Genomic DNA, 20,577 nt, shown 5'->3' on the forward strand with positions numbered 1-20,577 from the left:
AAGAGGTACCCCTCCTTAATCCCCGTGACCTATTTCACCCATCCCCTTGCCTCTGGTAACCATCAGTTCTCTCAGTTTCATGTGTAGAATCTAAGCCAGGAGTGGGTGGGAGACCACATTTACTCTTTCTCACTGACCGTCCTCTCATCTTCCAAGGTAACATATTGCCTGCATCCCAAATTCAGGTCACTATCCCATCAAGAAGAGAGAATAAGATCTATTTAAATAAAACCTCTTAAAAAAAGATTTTATTTATTTAAGAGAGAAAGAGAGAAAGCATGCATGAGTTGGGAGAGGCAGAAGGAGAAGGAGACTCTCTGTTGAGCAGGGAGCCCAATGTGGGACTCCATTCCAGGACCCTGAGATCATGACCTGAGTCAAAGGCAGATGCTTAACTGACTGAGCCACCCAGCTGTCCCTATAAGAACTCTTCAAACAGCCACCCGGGTGCCCCTATAAAACTCTTTAAACAAAGACTCTTCAACTATGAGGAATTGTCAAGGAGACTTCTCAAAAGGATCTCAAAGATGAGAAATATTAAATTCCCAAAGTGATGTGGTAGCATTCATAATACACAATGGGTAAAAGCAGGAGAAATAATGATACAAATTATTTAACTAGTTGTGTAATATTTTGTTGTTTAAAAATACTTTTATACACCTCATTTCCTTAGAGTCTCACAATACCCTGTGATACAAGATTGATTACTTCCAGAATTATCTTTGATGGACCTGACACTCAGCAGGTTGTTACTTGCTAAAGGACATTCAACTAGTAGTTGAGTTATAATCCGGATCTCTGAGTGATGCCATTTATTTCATTCCCCTGAACCACCCTATTGTTCTCAGCTCTAAGATGTGTTGGAATGAGCAATGGTAATGTAGGACCTGGATAATGTTGTGAAATAAAAATATTTTGCATTAATACTATGAAAGAGAGCAAGTGATCACATTTGATACTTTGGCATTTAAGAAATCCCTGAAGAGTAACTATTTGGTTTGAGGAACTAACAGTGTTTTAAACCAAGATTTGAAACATATTTGAGCAGATTAAGAAAATTCTCACACATGATAAAAACACTCCTCCTCCAGCCAGCCTGCACAGTTATTATCATGAATAATTTACATTTCTCTAGGGGATTTTGCTATTTATTGCTATTAATTATTTGCTTTTCAAGTGCCACTATAGATTCCCTGGGAAAGCCCTTGAGAGAAGGAAGTTATCACGCTGGGGGAATCATCAGCCTGATGACTCGCTGGCACTAAAGCTACGGGTCTGCGGGTGACAGCAATTACCCTTCATTAGCCCGGCAGAGCTGGTGGAACAAAGTTCTTTTAAATGGGCACTTGACATGGGCATTAACTTTATCTTTTCCAAAGAAAAATTTCTTTGCGGGAGAGTGTACAAAAATAGAAAGGGAACATTGAAAAGAGAGGAGAATCACAAGCTGTTTTTATTCTTTGTATTATATCAAATAATGTTTTATTAAATAGCCTAAGAACAATGTGGGCACTGAAAAGAGGAAGTTAGGGGATGCTGCTATCTGAGTTCTGTTACAAAGGTGCCATTAGCCCACTAGGATTTTAATGCCATCGATTCTTAATTTGTAAAGTGGCGTGGGAGATGTAATGAGGAAGAATTGGACCAAATATAGGAAGTCTTAGTTCAACACCAGGGGGGTGAGACTGAACAAAAGACAGTCTAACTACAGAAAAGAAATGCCATGAAGTGATTGACTCAGGCAATCTAACTTAAATCCGCAGTCTCTTTAGTTGTCCTTCTAGCATGCAGGGAAAAGTGGTCAAGACTTAAAATTCTCTGGGATCAGAGGAACTGAATGATGGTGAAAAATTCAGATCTGCTGCTGTAGCTCTAGAGAGTCTCCTTACAGGGGTGAGGGGGGTGTTGTGCAAGGATGGTTCTGAGATGCAAAAAGGGCAGCCATCTGGGTCATGGGTGATACACAGATGGCATGCATTAATGCCAATCATCTGGGGGCTTCCAGACTCTTGGTCATTGCTAGTTCCTTACCAGTTGTTAAATATTTTAATACTTAGCTTAGTCTGGGGGTGACTTTAGAGTTCAAGATAGCTACTGACCAGCTGTGTGAACTGATTAGCCTCTAAGACCCTGAATTTTTAATAAGAAAGTTGTGCTATAGGACCTCTACATTTTTTACTAATGCATGCATTCTCTGGTGTTCTGAATTATACTTCAGACTCTCATCTCCTGGGGTCCAGGTCAAAATGTTAGTTCCCAAACACAGTACACAGTATACAGTGCGTGTGTGTGTATATTTTTTATATCACTGAATACTCATAAATCACAATTCTAATGAACTGAAAATGTCAAGCTGATGGTTCTAAAGGGAGGAGGTAATCTGGTTACAAAGCCAGAAACATGATTCTTTGAACAAATCCAGAAGTCTCTATGCGGGTTGACCAGTGACTCCCAATCCTTAAAATTAACAGATTATGCTAATATGCTAATATGTTCCTTTTACAAGAAGCACGGCATGGTGCTATGGTCAGTAAAGGAATAAGAAGTTGGCAGCAACAGAGCTCTGAAATTAATTGGAATCACTAATGAGATACGGGTGATTTAGACACTATTTATATTCACAAAACCAAGCCCCATTCTGTTGATTTAGGAAGGACTAAAGACTCAGCAAGTGCATGTTTCGATAACTTTGTTAGCAGTAGAGTAGTATGTATATGTCTGTGTATATACACACTTTGACAAATTAATTAAATCTTATTTTTCCTTTATAAGTTGTAGTACAACATCCTTTCTGAAAGCTAAAGATTGTTGTGTGTGTGTGTATGTGTGTGTGTATGTGCACATTTAGAACAAGTACAATTTGGCCTGAAAGAGTCAGGTCACTGGTCACACAGTTTCATGACTCATGAGGCTGGCCTTCCTCTCTTCCCTCCAAGTCCTACTTGGCCTGCACAGGCACTGATGCTGGCACATTAGTTAAGTCTCTGCACAAAGGAGGTGTAACATCACTGTCATATTCAGGGTAGTGCTGCCAATCTGTTCCTCTGGGGTGCAAACTGAACTGCTCTTTATCACCCCAACTAACGAGCATGTAAACCTTGGATTAGAAATAGAATTATTACTGGCCTTGTTTAAACCCTGGAGTCAGAACTTGAGTGGGGATGGGGAGGTGGTAAGCCCTAAAGTGTATAAAACACAACCAAGGCCCATGCTTATCTCAGGATACTTGGGCACAGATGAACTGTCCCTGGAAATATGGAGCTTTCCCACTGAAGAGATGCTGTGACGGTTAATTTTAGGTGTCAGTTTGACTATGTCACAGGGTGTGAAGATATTTGGTTAAACATTATTTCTGGATGTGTCTGTGAAGGTTTTTCTTGGTAAGATTAGCATTTGAATTGGTACACTGAGCAAAGCCCCTTGCTCTCCCATAGGGAATCATCCAATCCATTGAGGACCTAAATAGAGCCTAAAGGTGAAGGAAGCCAGAATTCACTCTCTCTAACTCAGCTAAACGTTGGTCTTCTGCTTTCCTACTGGGGCTTTCCCATAAGTGCTCTGGTCCTCATGTCTTGGGACTACACCCCTGGATGTCAGAACATCCAGAGGTCTTCAGCTTTCAGACAGCAGACTGTGGGTCTTCTCAGTCTCCGTAATTGCTTGAATCAACTCCTTATAATAAATCTCTTTATGCTAGAAATCTCTTTCTAATAAATTTTTTTTTCTATATATTGATTCTGTCTTTGGATGACTGGTACAGGTGCATTTATGATTGCATTTCCATAGTCACCAGCTATGACAGGACCAATTTGGTCAGTGGGAAGCATGCCCAATAATGTCCATGGGTACCAAACTGACACAGCCCCAAAGATCATGGATCCACTTCTCTCCTGATGCCATTTGGTGATTGGTTCACTTTCAGATTGAGGGTTCTGAACCAGGAGGCAGCACTTTCTTTGCTTTTTGGCAGTGAAAACAGCCGTTTGAGATTATCGGGAGGACTACTCTGTAATATCATGTATAATTTTTGGCAGATCCTGACCTAGTCTATTTTGTGTATTTTAGGGACAACAAACAATTTCTAATCCAGACACAATATAGGGTGGGTGCCTGGGTGGCTCAGTTGGTTAGGCTTCCAACTCTTGGTTTCGGTTCAGTTCATGATCTCGGAGCTGTGAGATTGAGCCCCGAGTGGGCTCTACTCTCAGCACATAGTCTTCTTGAGATTTTTTTTCCCTCTCCTCTTCCCTCCCTCACTGTTCCTCTCCCTGCTTGGGTGCTCTCTTTCTCAAATAAGTAAATAGAATCTTTAAAAAAAAATCCAGAGATAATAAAGAAAAAACTTGGATAAAAATTATGATAATAATAGACTGTTGAATCCAGGGATACCTTATGTCTGCAGTCTTGGGTAGGAGCAGCTAGAAGTCTGTTTCTTGGGCAGCATGGTAAAGAATATCTTCAGGAAAGACAGCAAAAGGTGGAAGAGGATGCTAGATCAGGACCAGGGATTGGCTGAGCACCCACCATGCTCTCTACTTGGAGCTCAATTCACCATGGAGAAGTAAAAACCACTCATTCACCTTGTATTTATTAAATGCCTACCTTGTGCCAGGCACTGTTCTGGGCACTAGTTGTGACCAAAACAGACTAAAATCTTGCTTTCATTCGTTTTATATTCCAGTGGTGCTCAATCAGTATATAGAAATGCTATTGAGACACAGCATAGTGTATTAGAATGGGAATGGGCTTTGGAATCAGACCAACTGTTTAAACCCCAGCTTCACCACTTTCTAGATGTTATTACTGGGATAGTTAAAACCAACCAAAATAAAAAACTTTATATCTCAGTTTCCTCATCAGTAAAGTGGGGACAATAATTACTATTTTGCATGGTTGTCATAGGAATTGAAAATAATGTATGTAAAGTCCTTGGCCCAGGTCTAGTACACAGGTGATTTTTATTGCCATTGGTGGCAGACAGAATTATTTAAAGACAGAAAGGAGGAAGAGTTAGTATTCATCTTTTTCCCACCTCCCATTTGAATGGCCCTGTTTGTTATTCCTTTTTACTTAGAGAACTTAGAAACCGGTTTTGCTGACCTTCTGGTTATTGGATGGAAAATAGGAGGCACTGAAGAGACAGAAGACAAGATGCATGATATAGCTCATAAGAGAGCTACTCATGAGTAGTGATTTCAAATGCATGCCTGCCCAGAGGAGAAATGCCAGCACAGCAGTGTTAACCTTTTTCTGGTTTCCTAGGGGAGTCTGTCAGGAAGTAGCCCACTGGGTATGTTTCCAGTACTTCCTTCAGAGAGTACAAGTGTTGGAAGCTCCTATTTCAAGGACCCAAGCAGGAATTCAAGGAAGAGAAGAGATTACTCTTATACTTAACTTACTGTCATCATTGTTATTATTTGTTTTTCTGTTTGTCAGTGGACAGATGGTCCTAATTCTCACTTGGAAGATCGTAAGAGGTATGTACGATGCCTACACAGAAGTCAGGGAAAAAATAAGTACACCTTGGAAAGAGGCTCAAATATCATATTCTTAGCGTTTATCTTTTCTTTTCTCACTGTTTCTCTATCTCTCTCTGTGTCTGTGTCTCTTTGGTCACCTTGTAAATATGTACATTTATATTAATTATGAACTACAATACCCGCTGTCTCTAGGTACTTTCTCTGTTTGGTGTAAGACAATCAGAGTTCCCCCACCCTACCCCCAGCCTCTCTGGCACCTGCAGCACCTTGCCTTTGCTCGGCAGAATCATCCTATTTCAATCACAGGTGTGTTTATGACATTGTAATCAGAGCAAAGGGCCTTGTTTTTTTCATGTGCTGGGTTTATTTATTCACTTTTTTTTAACCAGTGAAAAGATTTCATTTGTCATTCTAATTGCTTTTATCTTTAATTTCTTAAAAGAATGATGACTCCTATTTAAATTATTAGAAAAATTTCCTCATGTGGAGTGAGGAAGTCTTTTTCCAAATAAAATTTGTTTAAAGATTTTATTTATTTATTTGACAGACAGAAATCACAAGTAGGCAGAGAGGCAGGCAGAGAGAGGGGAGAAAGCAGGCTCCCTGCTGAGCAGAGATCCCTATGTGGGGCTCGATCCCAGGACCCTGGGATCATGACCTGAGCCGAAGCCAGAGGCCTTAATCCACTGAGCCACCCAGGATCCCCCCAGATAAAATTTTTTAAAACAAATCCTTCCCCTGCCAATTTGTTATACTCTGTTGTAAATCCCAGGGATAAGCTTTCTTTCTCTGCATGGGAAAACAAGATGATAGAAAAGATTCATCTAAAGTGTCAATTTCTGACACTTTAGATGTCAGAACTGGGGAAGCACCATTCCTGAGAGGCCATTGGGTAGGTAGTTAATTCCTATCCAACCAATCTCAATTCACTGATTTATTTATTTATTTATTTATTATCTATCTAAATCTGGGAGGGGAAGGGAGGTTACAGGAGGTTGAGAAGATTCATAGAAGTTGATCTGTGCTGTGCTTGAAGGCAAGACTTATGATTAGCATGTAAACAGTATGCTATTTCCTTACCTAATGGCCATACTTTTATTTCCACTCTTCAATTACAAAAAGAAAATCAGGAGGTGTGAAATAATCTGGGACCTGGCCTTTTGGAATTAGAAATATATAAACTGGGGAAGAGAGAGTGAATTGAGGATCAGTAGAAGCACCTGAGCCCACTCCATGAGGTCGACACAAATTCATGGATCATTGTGGCGTCAGAAATAGGAAATGGTTCTTTTTTTCTTTTTTTTTTTTCTTCTTCTTCTTCTTTTTTTTTTGGATGGCTCTTTGCACACTTTGGCAACTGGAGGCAAGGTAAAAGTAGAAGAACTGAAATGTGCAGACCATTCTCAGAAGCAATTCATCTATGGAGACTCTGAGGTTGGATTTGTGACCTAGAATGCCCACAGGATTCAGGCAGAGATTGTAAAGGAATGAGACAGACAAAACCCTGGTAAACAGCAAAAGATATCAGGAGAGGTGAAGGCCATCAGGGAGCTTTTGCCTTGTTTGAAGACATATTCCTGTTCAGTCTCCAGTGTTGCTATGTGAGGTTAGGTAGTGAGCAGGCTTGGAGGGCACACACATAGGTTGTGTCTTTCCACAATGTCAGGTGTATTCAGTAGTAAAGCAAGGTTAACATAATTGCAAAGCAGTTTCAGGATTCCAAACTCAAAGACATTTCACTCCACTTTTAACTTGGCTTCCTACAATTGCACAAAGCAAAACACAATATGAAGTCACAACAAAGGGTACAACAAGGGGAAGGAAGTTAACCAACCAAACGCGAAGTCAGTCCAAGAGTGTGCAGTTAAGAGGAGATGTCTGTCTGGTCTGGGTCAACTCTCAGCACAAGGTCTTATTGTGTTTAAGCAGTGGAGAAGCTCTTTTATGTTCAAAGATCAATCGGGCAGAGCCTTTGGCAGCAGTTGCCTTTTAGATATGGTCAAACGTGAAAGGGTCAGCATCTGGGAAGTCTGACAGCTTGCTGCAAAAATCCTCCCTTTTTAAAGGAGTTTAATCAGTCCTGGGCCTTTGCCAACTGCTGGTTATCAGTTCTGGGTATTGTCAGCCTGTTCTGGTTTTGGTGATATCTGGTCTTAGTTGCAATGCCCTTAGCTGCTTATGTCGCTGACTGTTAAGTCACTGCTTGTTGTGAGTGACTCCATCTTACTTTCTATGGGTTATGATCCCAGTAGTCTAAGATCTTGCAATATTTTAAATAAGTTATTTAAAGAGGGTTTCTGTGCAATCCCCTAATTCCAAATCTCTCAATTCAACTAATTTAAATTTTAAAACTTTGTGCAGGTTAGACAAGATTTCTATTGTAGGGGCCTACTTAGCCAGAGTGACTCCATCTCGGTTAAACAGCCATTTTGTTGTTTGTGCAGTAAAACTTAAACTGACCCTGCCCTCCACCCCCCCACCCCAAGGAACTTACTTAAAAACAAGTCTGGGAAACCAGTAAAATATGGTCAACCAGTCCCTGATAATAGAGCCCAAATACAAGGACGGGTCAGGTCAGGTGGAGATAACAGAACCCAGAATGCAAGGATGAGTCAGTCAGGTCAGGTGGAGACAATCTCATTGGCCAGGTCCAACCACATGGCCTTTGCTCTATAAAAGCTAGTCTATGAAGCTCGGGGTGGTTGCTCTCTCTGTAAGAGACGGCCCTGGCCAGTTGGTTTGATTCTCGGTGCTGGCGAGAAATAAAGCTTTGCTTGACCTTCACTTTGTATCAGTCTCGCTCCTTTGATCACGGACCTCATCACTATGACTTGAATTTAGGCCATCAGCTACAAGTACTCACCTCTGCCATCTGATAAAGAATAATGGAGGTTTTTCTGAGCAACAGAGGGATGACATTTATTCTTTTATTCATCCATTTAATATCTATCTGTTGAGTACCTACTATATCCTAAATTCTGTGACATAGTACCAGCCTTTATAAAACTTACATTCTAGTGAGGAGATAACGAATGAAAAAAGAAATAAGTGACATAATTCAGGTAATGATAAGTTTTATGGAAAACAGAAATTAGGCTAAAGGTACAGAGGGTGAAGGGTACTATCTTAAATATCACTGGCAAAGGTCTCTATGAGTAGATTTTGTCAGAACAGAGACTCACAGAAAATAAGGGGGTGTGTCGTTCAGTGTGTGTATGTATAGAGTGGGAGTTGGAAAAAGAAAGCCCCAGGAAGTGCAAACACTTTGAGGCAAAAGTGTGCTTTTATTGTATCTGAAGGAGGAAGGCCAGGAGGGCTGCAGCAAGTTGACCAGCAGGCCAGTCAGAATCAGAAGCAGCAGGAATTCATATCATATGGGCCTCATAGAGCTGGTCTTAAATGCTGGGCTTCTTTCAAAGCCCATTTCAAAGAGGGATAGTTGAAACAACAGGGAAAATATCGATAGTTTTTGAAGCTGGAAGATGGGTACATGGATTACCAGATGGATTGCTGTATCTTCTACATTTGTGTAAGTTGGGTCATTTTTAAAACAAAATTTTAAAAAGTTCCAGTTCAAGTTCTATATTTCCCTTTCTAGTTCTGGTTGTTTCTCTGGAGTTCTAAAATACCTTATTTTTTAAAAAATAACTCAATCAAATAGTGCCTTGATTTTGTGATTTATTCACTGTGCTGTGTATGGCTTTTCTTCTCAATTAATTTGTAAATACTTGAAATCAGGACCATGATTCATATATTTTTTTTCTGTCTCAGTATTTAGCGCATTGCTAGACCTACAGAATTCACTTAATAAATATTAGTTGATGGTGGATTCTTCTAATATTTGAGTGTTTTCTTTAAGCCCAGCTTAATAGATAGTGATAGATAAGGGTGAGAGGAGGGATACTAAGATATGATTCTTGCCCTTTAGAAACTTTCAACGTTCAGGTAAACACTGACAGTATAGGACAGAATGTTGAAAATTCATTAGCGTGGATGTAGTAAATGTAAAAAGGGAATTTAAGGGCTAGTTATGCAGAAAAAATGTTGACTCTTTCATGTAAAACTGCTCTGTTCATCCTCACAGTTTTCATTTGTTGGTTGCCAAGTGAAAGCAAAATTAAACAAAAAGACAAATAAAAACTTGTACTCCCATGAGACTCTTAGTTCTGGGAAACAAACAGAGGGTTGCTAAAAGGGAGGTAGGTGGGACGATGGGGTAACTGGGTAATGGGCATTAAGGAGGCACGTGATGTGATGAGGCCTGGGTGTTATATACAACTGAGGAATTATTGAACACTGCATCTGAAACTACTGATGTACTATATGTTGGCTAATTGAATTTAAGTTTAAAAACTTGTATCCTACTATGGTGAGCTTAATTTGATCTGATAAGCTTTAATAGTTCCTTTGGGCTATGTTCAGTGTTTTTAAGGAAAAATACACTAGTGTCTTAGATATATTTGTTTTCTTTTTCTCTCTCCATGATTGAAGCAAAAATTGCACTGGACAAAGTTCAATGGGTAAGGAAGATTTTATTTAAGGCTATTGCAATAGGGGTGAAAGATCAGAACTCAGTTTGAACTCAATCCCGCTGAATGAAGAGTGTGAGGATTTTTAAGCATTCCCAAAGGAAACTTTCTCCTGTTTTTGAGACAGGAGGTAGTTTTATAAGTGTCTGCTGAAGTTAGGTTCGCAGGAACCAGGAGATAGGGGCGCTGTCTCCCCTGATGCTTACATTTCAAAAAGATGGTTCCTAAATCCTTGAGAAAGACATTTCTGGGTTGTAAAACTAGCAAGAAGCTTTTTTAAAAGATTTACATATATTTCAAAGAGGCAAAGAAAAAATTTATGATGATAAATTTTCTTAAGTAAATGCTATAAGGAAAGGAAGGTCAGGCTGAGGTCCATCTTGGGCACCAGCTTTTCCTCTCCAACATGGCATTTGGGGGTATGGGAAGGTATGTGGCCTGTGTAGTATCTTGGTGACCAGGAAAGTGTGGTTCTCACTTGTAGTTTCTCTGTCTCCATGGTGATGTCTCTCATCTGCCTGGCTGTTGACCATCCCACTTGCCCTTATGGCTGAAGTGTGCAACAGGTATGCCTCATTTTCCAGTCTTTTTCTTGGCTTGATAAATGTCTAGAGCAATGTTTCTCAACCATGGGTGATCCTTCCATCCCCAACCAAGTAGGAAAGATAGTGGTGGGGTGGGCATGGACAGTATGTGAGATAAGGTCTCCATGAGTCAAAACATGAACTGGAACAAAATCCTTTGCTTTCAGGATCTTTTTCAATGTATATAACATTCCTTCTTTTTCCTAAGCATACATTTGAAAAGGTAAATGGAACATCCATGCTGATTCTAACTCCACTTCTCTATTCCCCTTTTTGTCTCTCTTCTTCCTATAACATTCTGGGATTGACTGAAACAGCCTTCTCTTTTGTCTTCCCTACTTGATCTTCTCATCTTTCCAGAGGGCAGAAAACTTGGGGCCCAGCCTGTATAGGAGGAAGAGACTAAATCCTTAGGGGAGACTACTAAAGTGTTTAAGAGCTCAAGGCTTAATTCTTGATAAGTTAAGGGAATTTGGAAAATCTTCTGTCTAGTCTGTTATTTAAGCTTATTGTTATGCCGTGGAATTTAAATCTCAAGTTTTGGCCTCAGGGGGTGGAAGGCTATAAGACAAGATGATATAAGAAGAAAATTAAAATGCATCAGTTTAATATTTGCAAAATGGGATCCCCATTGCAAATGTCTACTTCTGTTTTAGAAGGTGTTAAGGAGAGTATCCTGGCATGGGTGAACTATGACCTTAAAGGAAGAGTACAGCAAGAGATAAGGAAGTTTGAATATAGTCTGAGTAAGGTAGGAAAGCCAAGAGGTAGAGAAATTTTCAAGTAAATAAAATCAGATTTAAAATCTGAAAATATCACTGGAGTGAAGTGGGAAACTCTCCTCAGGAGACTTTAAAACTCTGGAGTTTGTGCAGGTCCAGGTGACATAATTTCTCAGAAATATCTCTCAGCTAGTGGGTGAATTCTAGTTTTCATTATGCAGAACCCATGTTATATTCAAACATGACAGTATGTAATCAAGCAGTGTAACCAAGATTAGTATCATCACCAGGCAGAGGAAATCCTGTTGGAACATTAGATGGCTTAAGATTTCAAAAAGTTGCACTAAGCTGTAAGTTCCCTAAGTTCCCTCTCCTCTTTCTCCCTCTTAACACCCAATGCACACCACACCCATACCTATCCTCTTAATTAAGTTCAGGCTATAGGTAATTGAGGTATATGCAAAACATATGAAATCATCTCAGCAACTTATTTTTGAGAGTATGAAAATGTCTACATATCAGTATGTTGACTTTTCATCAGCCAGATAGTGTGATGAGAAGCCCCAGGATACAAATTTTCTTAGATAAGTTATAATGAGCACTCATCTGTGCACACAGAGCCCATGAGTTTCTCCATCTGTACAAGCAGCCCATAATTCAGTTATTTACACCACACTTCTCTTTGAGATTTTTTTTTTTTTTTTTTTTTTTTTTTTAGAGAGAGAGAGAGAGAGGAAGTATGAGCAGGTGCAGGAGGGGCAGAGAGAGAGAGAGAGAGAGAATCTTAGGCAGGTTTCACACCCAGCAGAGAGCCCTACTTGGGGCTTGATCTCATGACCCTGATATCATGACCTGAGACAAAATCAAGACTCCCATGCTTGACCAACTGAGCCACCCAGGTGTCCTGGGATGCCTTTTAATGTATAGTGATCAATACATGTGAACGAGTACTTTTATTTAAATGCCATCTCATAAAAACAGGCAACATAGCTAACCTTTTCCCTGAGCAAGTCTATTCTAATGCACTTGTCACAGATGGCAAAACCTCTCTTCATCCCAGTCACTTAACCGAATCCACTCACATTTATTTCCCTAAAAGCTGCTTACTGTCCATTGAAGAAAGGAAACATGCAGAAACAATTTTATAAGTGAAAAAAACACCTTGGAATACACAAAAAAATCAAGTTGTTTTTTTTTTTTCCTAGGCTATCTTCTCAGGAGTTTAATCTCTTGGTCTTTGAGTTTCAAAGCTAGTGGTCTGTCAGTGGGACAAGTCAAGGTAGAGAACGTATACATACTGTGAGGTGGATGCAAAAAGGGAGTGGGAGAAGAGAACTTTTTGGAAATCCTATCCTCCATTCTCATTTTTTCCTGATGATTTTTCAAAAAATATCTGGCCTTGAAAACTAATTCTCTCTCTCTCTCTCTCTCTCTCTCTCTCTCTTTGTATTTTTAGACCAAGTAGGGTGAAGGACAATGATACAAAATAACAAAGTCACCAGTCATGAAAATTAATATCTTCAAACCCTGCTTACCATTATTTGCCATTTGAAAACATCTCTCTACAGTGTTTCTTTCCACTTATTTTGAGTGTCTGATCAGTGTTTTGCATGTGATACAGACCATTTGATTAGTCACAAAATATAATTTTTTTTTTACAGTTTTTGTCCTAATATATGTCAGAGGTGGAATCCTGAAGTTATGCAGTTTCACAGTTTTTAGATTTTTCTCCTAACCTCCATTTCTCTTTTCTTGCCCCTCACTCTCTCTCTTCTTTCTCTCTATAGTTGAAATAAGGGAACTTTGACATTAGCCTGAATTGGTTTTAAGTCCCTCTTCTCCCAGACACTATTTAGTCTTGAGTGAGTAAGTTAATTTTTTAAATACATCTGTTGAAAAGTGGTATGATATTGCTTTCCTTGAATGGTTTCTTTAAGATTATAATTTATCTAACAAATATTTTTTATCTACTGTATGTAAGAAACTATATTGAGGTGCTTATCACTGTGTTTTGACAAGGGTATCCAAACACTATCTAACAAATAGTCTAATTATTTGGCCTTAAAAATTAGCAGACTTTATCATGGGCAAAGCCAGGGCAAGTTGCTAGTTATGACTTGTGATATAACTTCCTGATGCAATAGGGACAGGTCTATTCCAGGGCAGTTGACTTATAATCCATGTTAGTTATTGTCCATGGAAAGAGTATAGCTTCAGCTGTGAGCACTTTAATCCTGTAACACTCCAAACTCCTCCCAGTTATCATCATGACAAGCCATTTGGTTTAAAGACAAAAAATGGGTGACATAATGAACTTCTGTATATGTATTTATTTAGTATACAAATGTATATGGCCTTTAGTTCTATTCCTAGGTTGAGGATATATGTGGAAGACTTACTTATCAAAAAGCTGTGCTAAAAAATTAGTGGGATAGAGTTAAAAAGGCTAAGACCTAACAGAAAACCTTCCTGTCTTTCTTTATATTGGTATTTCCCATCTGCCCAGCCTTTCCCCTTTCTCATCCCACAATTAAGTTTTAAGATTTCATTAACATTTATTTTCTACGAAACAATGGAACTTGTTTATTTTGCAGCTGTCAGGTACAATAACTGATCAGCACCCATTAGGAACTAAACAAATTACATATCACTTTTCTGGGCACAGAATATTCCAGGGGTTAAGGGGCATGTTATAGTTGTTAAGAGTGCTGGCACTCAAATTCCAGGTGTGTTATGTCCTGGTGTGTCCTTGTGGAAGTTATTTATCATCACTGAGTCTTGAGTCCTTGTCAGTAAAATAGGGTTTGTTGAGAGGATCAAACAGAATTATGACCTATAATACCTAATACGGTGCCTGTGTATTGTAGGTACTTGAAAAATTGTAGATCTTATTACTACAATTACATAGGGCTTTAATCTGAATTATAACTAGGTACATTGCAGGGAACCCTCCCATATGTGAATTTTTTTAAAGGTTTTATTTATTTATTTGTCAGAAAGAGAGAAAGCATAAGCAGGGGGAGTAGCAGGTAGAGGGAGAAGTAGGTTCCTCCATGAGCAAAGAGCCCAGTGGGGAACTTGATCCCAGGACCCTGGTATCATGACCTGAGCCAAAGGCAGATGCTTAACTAACTAAGCCACCCAGGCAGCCCCATATGTGAAATGTTTATTGGCCATTCATATACTATGTTGATTTAGAGGGTCTTCTTATTTAAGACTGATTTACAAATGTATGGATTTCAGAACTGGACTTCTCTTATTGCTTAAAATAAAAGGTTCAGTGTACTTCAGGATATTGTGGGGAATTAGGGAAAGCTTCCTAGAAGAACTTATTTCCAAATTGAGGCTTAAAAGCTGAAGAGAAGTCAGATAGGTGAGAATGAAAGGGAAACCCATTCTGGGCAGAAGTAACAACATACACTTAAACCTGAGGATGATGGTAAACAAGGCAAATTCAAAAAAGATGAAAAGCATTCAGTATGCTATCACATAGCATGCTGCATTTGGAGAATATTCAGAAATGAGCTGGAAAGATGAGTCAGTTCAGGTCTCAGAGGGTTGTGCAAGCCATAGTAAATATTTTGGACCTTATTCTAAAGCAAAGGGTAGACAGTGCTGGGTATTAAGAAAAGGAGATAAATAATTAGGTCTGTATTTAGGAAAATATATCTGGGCGACAATGTGGAAAATAAGTGGCAGGTTAAGATGGAGGATGGATCATGGAGGAGAGAAGTTAAGAAGCTGCTGTTCAGTTGTCCAAGTTAGTGAAAACAGTTGCCTGGAAAAGAGGAATGGGAGTGACAATGGAGAAAGTGAATCTGGGTATAGATTCAATAGGACATGTGATGGATTAGATATCAGTGAATAATAGAGAAGGTGATGACAATTACCATGTGTCTTGCTAAGACACTGGCACCACCACTAGGGAACACAAAGGAACAGTTTGTCTCAGGTAGGATATAATGGGTTCAGTTCCGTTTTGGACAAGCTGGTTGTACCTCTATGTGGAGATGCACAAGTAGCTGGATGTGTGAGTTAGAAGCTCAGGAGAATTCAGGGGGAGATTTGAAATCTAGATTAATTACAGAAGGATGGGTACAATGAAAAGGCAGAGTCATAGTTGATAACCACCTTACCCACAATCATTCAGGTCTTATTGATCTAAACAAGTGTCCCTAGACTCATGACATAAGGCTATCATTCTCTGTCCTGGCCAACGGTTAGACTAAATAGGAGAATTTATTCATTTATTTGTTTATTTATTTATTTATTTATTTATTTTAGAGAAAGCAAGGTCGGGGCAGGGGAAGAGGGAGAGAGAAACCCAAGCGGACTCCGTGCTGAGCACAGAGCCCCATGTGGCACTTGATCTCATGATGCTGAGATCATACCCCAGCCTATACCAAGAGTTGGGAGCTTAACCAACTGTACCACCCAAGTGCCCCTTGGAAGCTCAGGAGAAAAGTCTGAGCTGTTAATATATATTTTTGAATCATCAGGACAAACATGACAGTTAAAGCCATGGGAGTAGCTATGATGACCCAAGAAGAATTGAGGAGATCATAACCTTAAGGAACAGGGTTATAACCTTTAACATTTACATGATAAAGAGAGAGAGAGAGAAAAGACTGGAAAAGACTGTGAAAGTATGACAGCAAGGAAGTTAAGAGGAAAACCATGAGAGGGTGGGGTTCCTGCAGTGGGCAGGGAACATTTTAGGAAGGGTGAAGTGGTCCAATGTCAACATGACTACTGAGAAATCACCTAAAAGTAAAAGAGGAAAGAAACAGTGGGTAGGAATAGGTAGGAAAGAGAATGTGGAGAAACCAAGGGAGGATAATTCTTTTAAGATGTTTGGTTATGAATGGGTGACTAGGGAATTTGATGGAGTAGAGAAATTTGTGTGTGTGTGTGTGTGTGTGATGGGAACACTGGGGCAGGCTAATTGCAAAGGGAAGGAGCCAGTAGAGTGAGAGATTGAAGATACAGGGGTGAGAAGATACCTGAAAGATCCAAGTCCTGGGGAAAGTGGGAGGACAAAATTCAGGCACAGCAGATGATTGATATTAGGGGAAGAGATCCATTTTTTTCTGAATGGGAGGGAAAGATAGGGGGATGGATGTAAGTTAGTGTGCAGGTCTAGTCTAGGAATTGAGAAATTGTTTTCTCTGAGAAGGAGAAGAAACCACCTGCTGTGTACAAAGCATAAGTTAGCATGACTGCAGTTGTGAGAAGTGATGGTAATAAAGCATCTCCTGCAATGAATGAAAGAGGGCTTAGTGAGGACAGGGCAGAAATTTTGCCTGTGGCACTAAGAGCTCTGATCAAGTAGGAGCTTATGATTTTCAAGTGGAGCCTGTCTTCACTTGCAGTGCAGGGGACAATGTGGTTTCTCTCCAGCATTCTGGTGTGGGCTCAGAGACCTGGGCACATGGATTCACTGAGGGTTGAGGGTTTTCTTGTAGGCAAGTGTTTGGAAAGAAAATGGAGTAAAGGAAGTAGGTAAGACAATAGCTGATATGATAGAGCCTGAAATCCATGATGGAAAGGAAAGAGAGTGAAGATAGAAGGCTGATGATTGAAAAGGAAAACAATGAGAGGGGAAGTCAAAGAAGAGTCTTGGTGAAATCAGACAGCAACTGGAATGGGAGGGAGTACCTGAGTGGAAAAGCTGAACAGGTAGGTAGTTATGGAAACAGAAGGAATTTTATTGAGGAGGCTTACTGATGACCTTGCTGAATTCTGCCTTTTATCTTGCTCAATTTGGCTGAAGCTATTTAATAGTTATGGTTAGCAATCTCCTAAAATTATAAATGGAATATTTCTCACCTTGCCATAAGATGTTCAGAGAATGGTAAATGTAAATATCAATGTGAGAGAACCGAATACAGTGGTTAAGAGCTCAAGATTTGAGGTTGGGTAATTGGGTTAAAATCCTGTCTCTTGAACCCATTTTCTTATTCATAAAATTGGAGACAAAATGGTATTTACTAAAAAAAAATAGTGAATTGACTCAACCCATGTAATGTATTTAGAATAGTTTTTGGTACATGGTAAGTACCCAGTAAATTTTAGCTATTATTATCATTACCATTTTTTATTAGAACTTATATCCTGCTAGTTCCAAAAATGGCCATCGAGACAATGTTGTTTAACTAGCTCATTTTACAGATGAGGAACCTGAGGTTCATCAACAAATACTGACATTCCCAAGTCAGGCAATAGACTTAGATCTAGGTCCAGTTCTCTAGATTCTTAGTGGTTCTTTATCCTTTCTGTGTTATGATGTTCAGATTTTAGCTACTTACACAGAACCAGACCTGCCATTGGCCCTGCTGCTCAGACAGAGGAGGGCATAACACAGAGATGCCCAGCAGAGAGTTCCTCCCCAGTCCTCTCCTGTTCCTGCACCATAGTATGAGGCAGTTTTGCATAAGAGGCAGTGCAAGCAGACTCAGAGATCCATGGCAAGGTCACCAAACTGCCCCGTCATGGGCCTCGTGCCATCTCATCATAACACAGACCATTGCACTTTCACAAGCTTTGGTGCATTTTTGGTGATTCTATGAAATGAAGGTAGCAGCCATTCCCCTCCAGTTTACTGTCCTGTCCAGATGGTGCAAGAAAAGATATAATTGAAGTCATTGGTGGTATTTTAAAGTCGGGACTCCGTAAGCACTGACACTTTCCAGCCTTTGATTGTTTACAAAGTCTTCCAGCCAAAATTGGATGCAAACTGACCTGTCCTGGTCTGAAGTAATGGAGCTAATGCTGAGAAAAATTGGTGATTACTTTCTCAATGCCTATGCCTCCAAAGATGGTATGCACAATTTTTCTGACTGATGGCCTCTGGATCTCTGTCATGACCAAATACTGAGGAAATCCTTCTTGAGATGTGTATCACCTCTGAAATTTGCCTAAGTTGATTATTAAAGAACTTAAATGGAACCCTTGAAAATTATACAGAGTAAATCATGCTGATGAGATTTCCAAACCAATTTTGGGTTCAGGTGGCCTAATTTAGTTTAAATCCCTGTGTGCTCCAAAGCAGAATCTTGATTTGTGGTTTCTCAGCTGTGGCATCAGCCTTCCCACACAATAATCAGGTTTTTCGTTTTGTTTTATCTTGTTTTGATTTGTTTTGTAGTGGCTGGTACTGTTATTTTTTTCTTTCTAATTAAAATTTGAAACAAAGGCTATGTGAGTTATTTATAGTTGCCACATTTGACATTGTGTTGTGCCGTTGGGGCTAGAGAAGTAGTGTTAACCTCCATCATGTATCAGAATTACCTGGTAAGCTTTTACAGAACATAGATCTCTGGGTGTTATTTTTCAAATACAAGGTTGTTCAAATGTAAGGTAAAGCTGAGAGTCATTGCTCTGGACACATGCTTCTCACATTTTAACGTGCACTGGAATTCTTATTCCTGAAATTGTGATCTGTAGACCTGCCCCATCAACATCATCACTCAGCATATTAGAAATGTAAGATCTCAGGTCCTACCCTAGACTTACTGAGTCAGAATCTATACTTTATCAGGATCCCAGATGTGTCATGTACACACTAAAGCTTGAGAAGCAGTGCTCCGAAGAGTCTTCTTTCCTTTTATAGACCATGATTTAGATATGCTGTCACCAAATAGATGTTGTGCCTGAGTCATGGCATGGAAATCCTAACAACTAGACTTCCTGAGTCAAAGATCATCAAAGGATTTTTCCATATTACTATATTAGTATATTCCATATTATTATAAAATTCATATAATATGAATTTTCAAAAAAGTGAGGTAAAAAACTATATATAAAGAATGATTCCAGGAGCGCCTGGGTGGCTCCGTTGGTTAAGCATCTGCTTTCAGCTGGAGTCATGATACCAGGGTCCTGGGATCAAGTCCTGCACTGGGCTTCCTGCTCAGTGGAAAGCTTGTTTCTCCCTTTTCCTCTGCCTCTTTCTCTGTCTCTCAAGAATAAATATATAAAATCTCTTTTTTTTAAAGGAGAATGATTCCAGTTATACAAAATGCAAACAAAAATAAAGGAAATATATATTATCTCTGAATTATAAAAATATGGGTAACTTTTTTATATTATTTGTATCTTTTTTTTTATTAATTTCTTTTCAGCGTAAGATAATTCATTGTTTATGCACCACACCCAGTGCTCCATGCCATATGTGCCCTCCATAATACCCACCACCTGGCTCCCCCAACCTCCCACCCCCACCCCTTAAAAACCCTCAGATTGTTTTTCAGAGTCTATAGTCTATCATGGTTCATATCCCCTTCCAATTTCCCTCAACTCCCTTCTCCTCTCCATCTCCTTATGTCCTCCATGTTATTTGTTATGCTCCACAAATAAGTGAAACCATATGATAATTGACTCTCTCTGCTTGACTTATTTCACTCAGCATAATCTCTTCCAGTCCCGTCCATGTTGCTACAAAAGTTGGGTATTCATCCTTTCTGATGGAGGCATAATACTTCATAGTGTATATGGACCACATCTTCCTTATCCATTCGTCCATTGAAGGGCATCTTGGTTCTTTCCACAGTTTGGCGACTGTGGCCATTGCTGCTATGAACATTGGGGTACAGATGGACCTTCTTTTCACTACATCTGTATCTTTGGGGTAAATACCAAGTAGTGCAATTGCAGGGTCATAGGGAAGCTCTATTTTTAATTTCTTGAGGAATCTCCACACTGTTCTCCAAAGTGGCTGCACCAACTTGCATTCCACCAACAGTGTTAGAGGGTTCCCTTTTTTCCACATCCCCTCCAACACAGGTTGTTTCCTGTCTTGCTAATTTTGGCCATTCTAACTGGTGTAAGGTGGTATCTCAATGTGGTTTTAATTTGAATCTCCCTGATGGCTAGTGATGATGAACATTTTTTCATGTGTCTGATAGCCATTTGTATGTCTTCATTGGAGAAGTGTCTGTTCATGTCTTCTGCCCATTTTTTTATATGATTGTCTGTTTTGTGTGTGTTGAGTTTGAGAAGTCCTTTATAGATCCTGGATATCAACCTTTTGTCTGTACTGTCATTTGCAAATATCTTCTCCCATTCCGTGGGTTGCCTCTTTGTTTTCTTGACTGTTTCCTTTGCTGTGCAGAAGCTTTTGATTTTGATGAAGTCCCAAAAGTTCATCTTCACTTTTGTTTCCTTTGCCTTTGGAGACATATCTTGAAAGAAGTTGCTATGGCTGATACGGAGAGATTACTGCCTATATTCTCCTCTAGGATTCTGATGGATTCCTGTCTCA

This window comes from Lontra canadensis, unplaced genomic scaffold (genome assembly GCF_010015895.1).
Source record: "Lontra canadensis isolate GAN:19392208 unplaced genomic scaffold, GSC_riverotter_1.0 scaffold14, whole genome shotgun sequence".
Lineage (NCBI taxonomy): Eukaryota > Metazoa > Chordata > Mammalia > Carnivora > Mustelidae > Lontra > Lontra canadensis.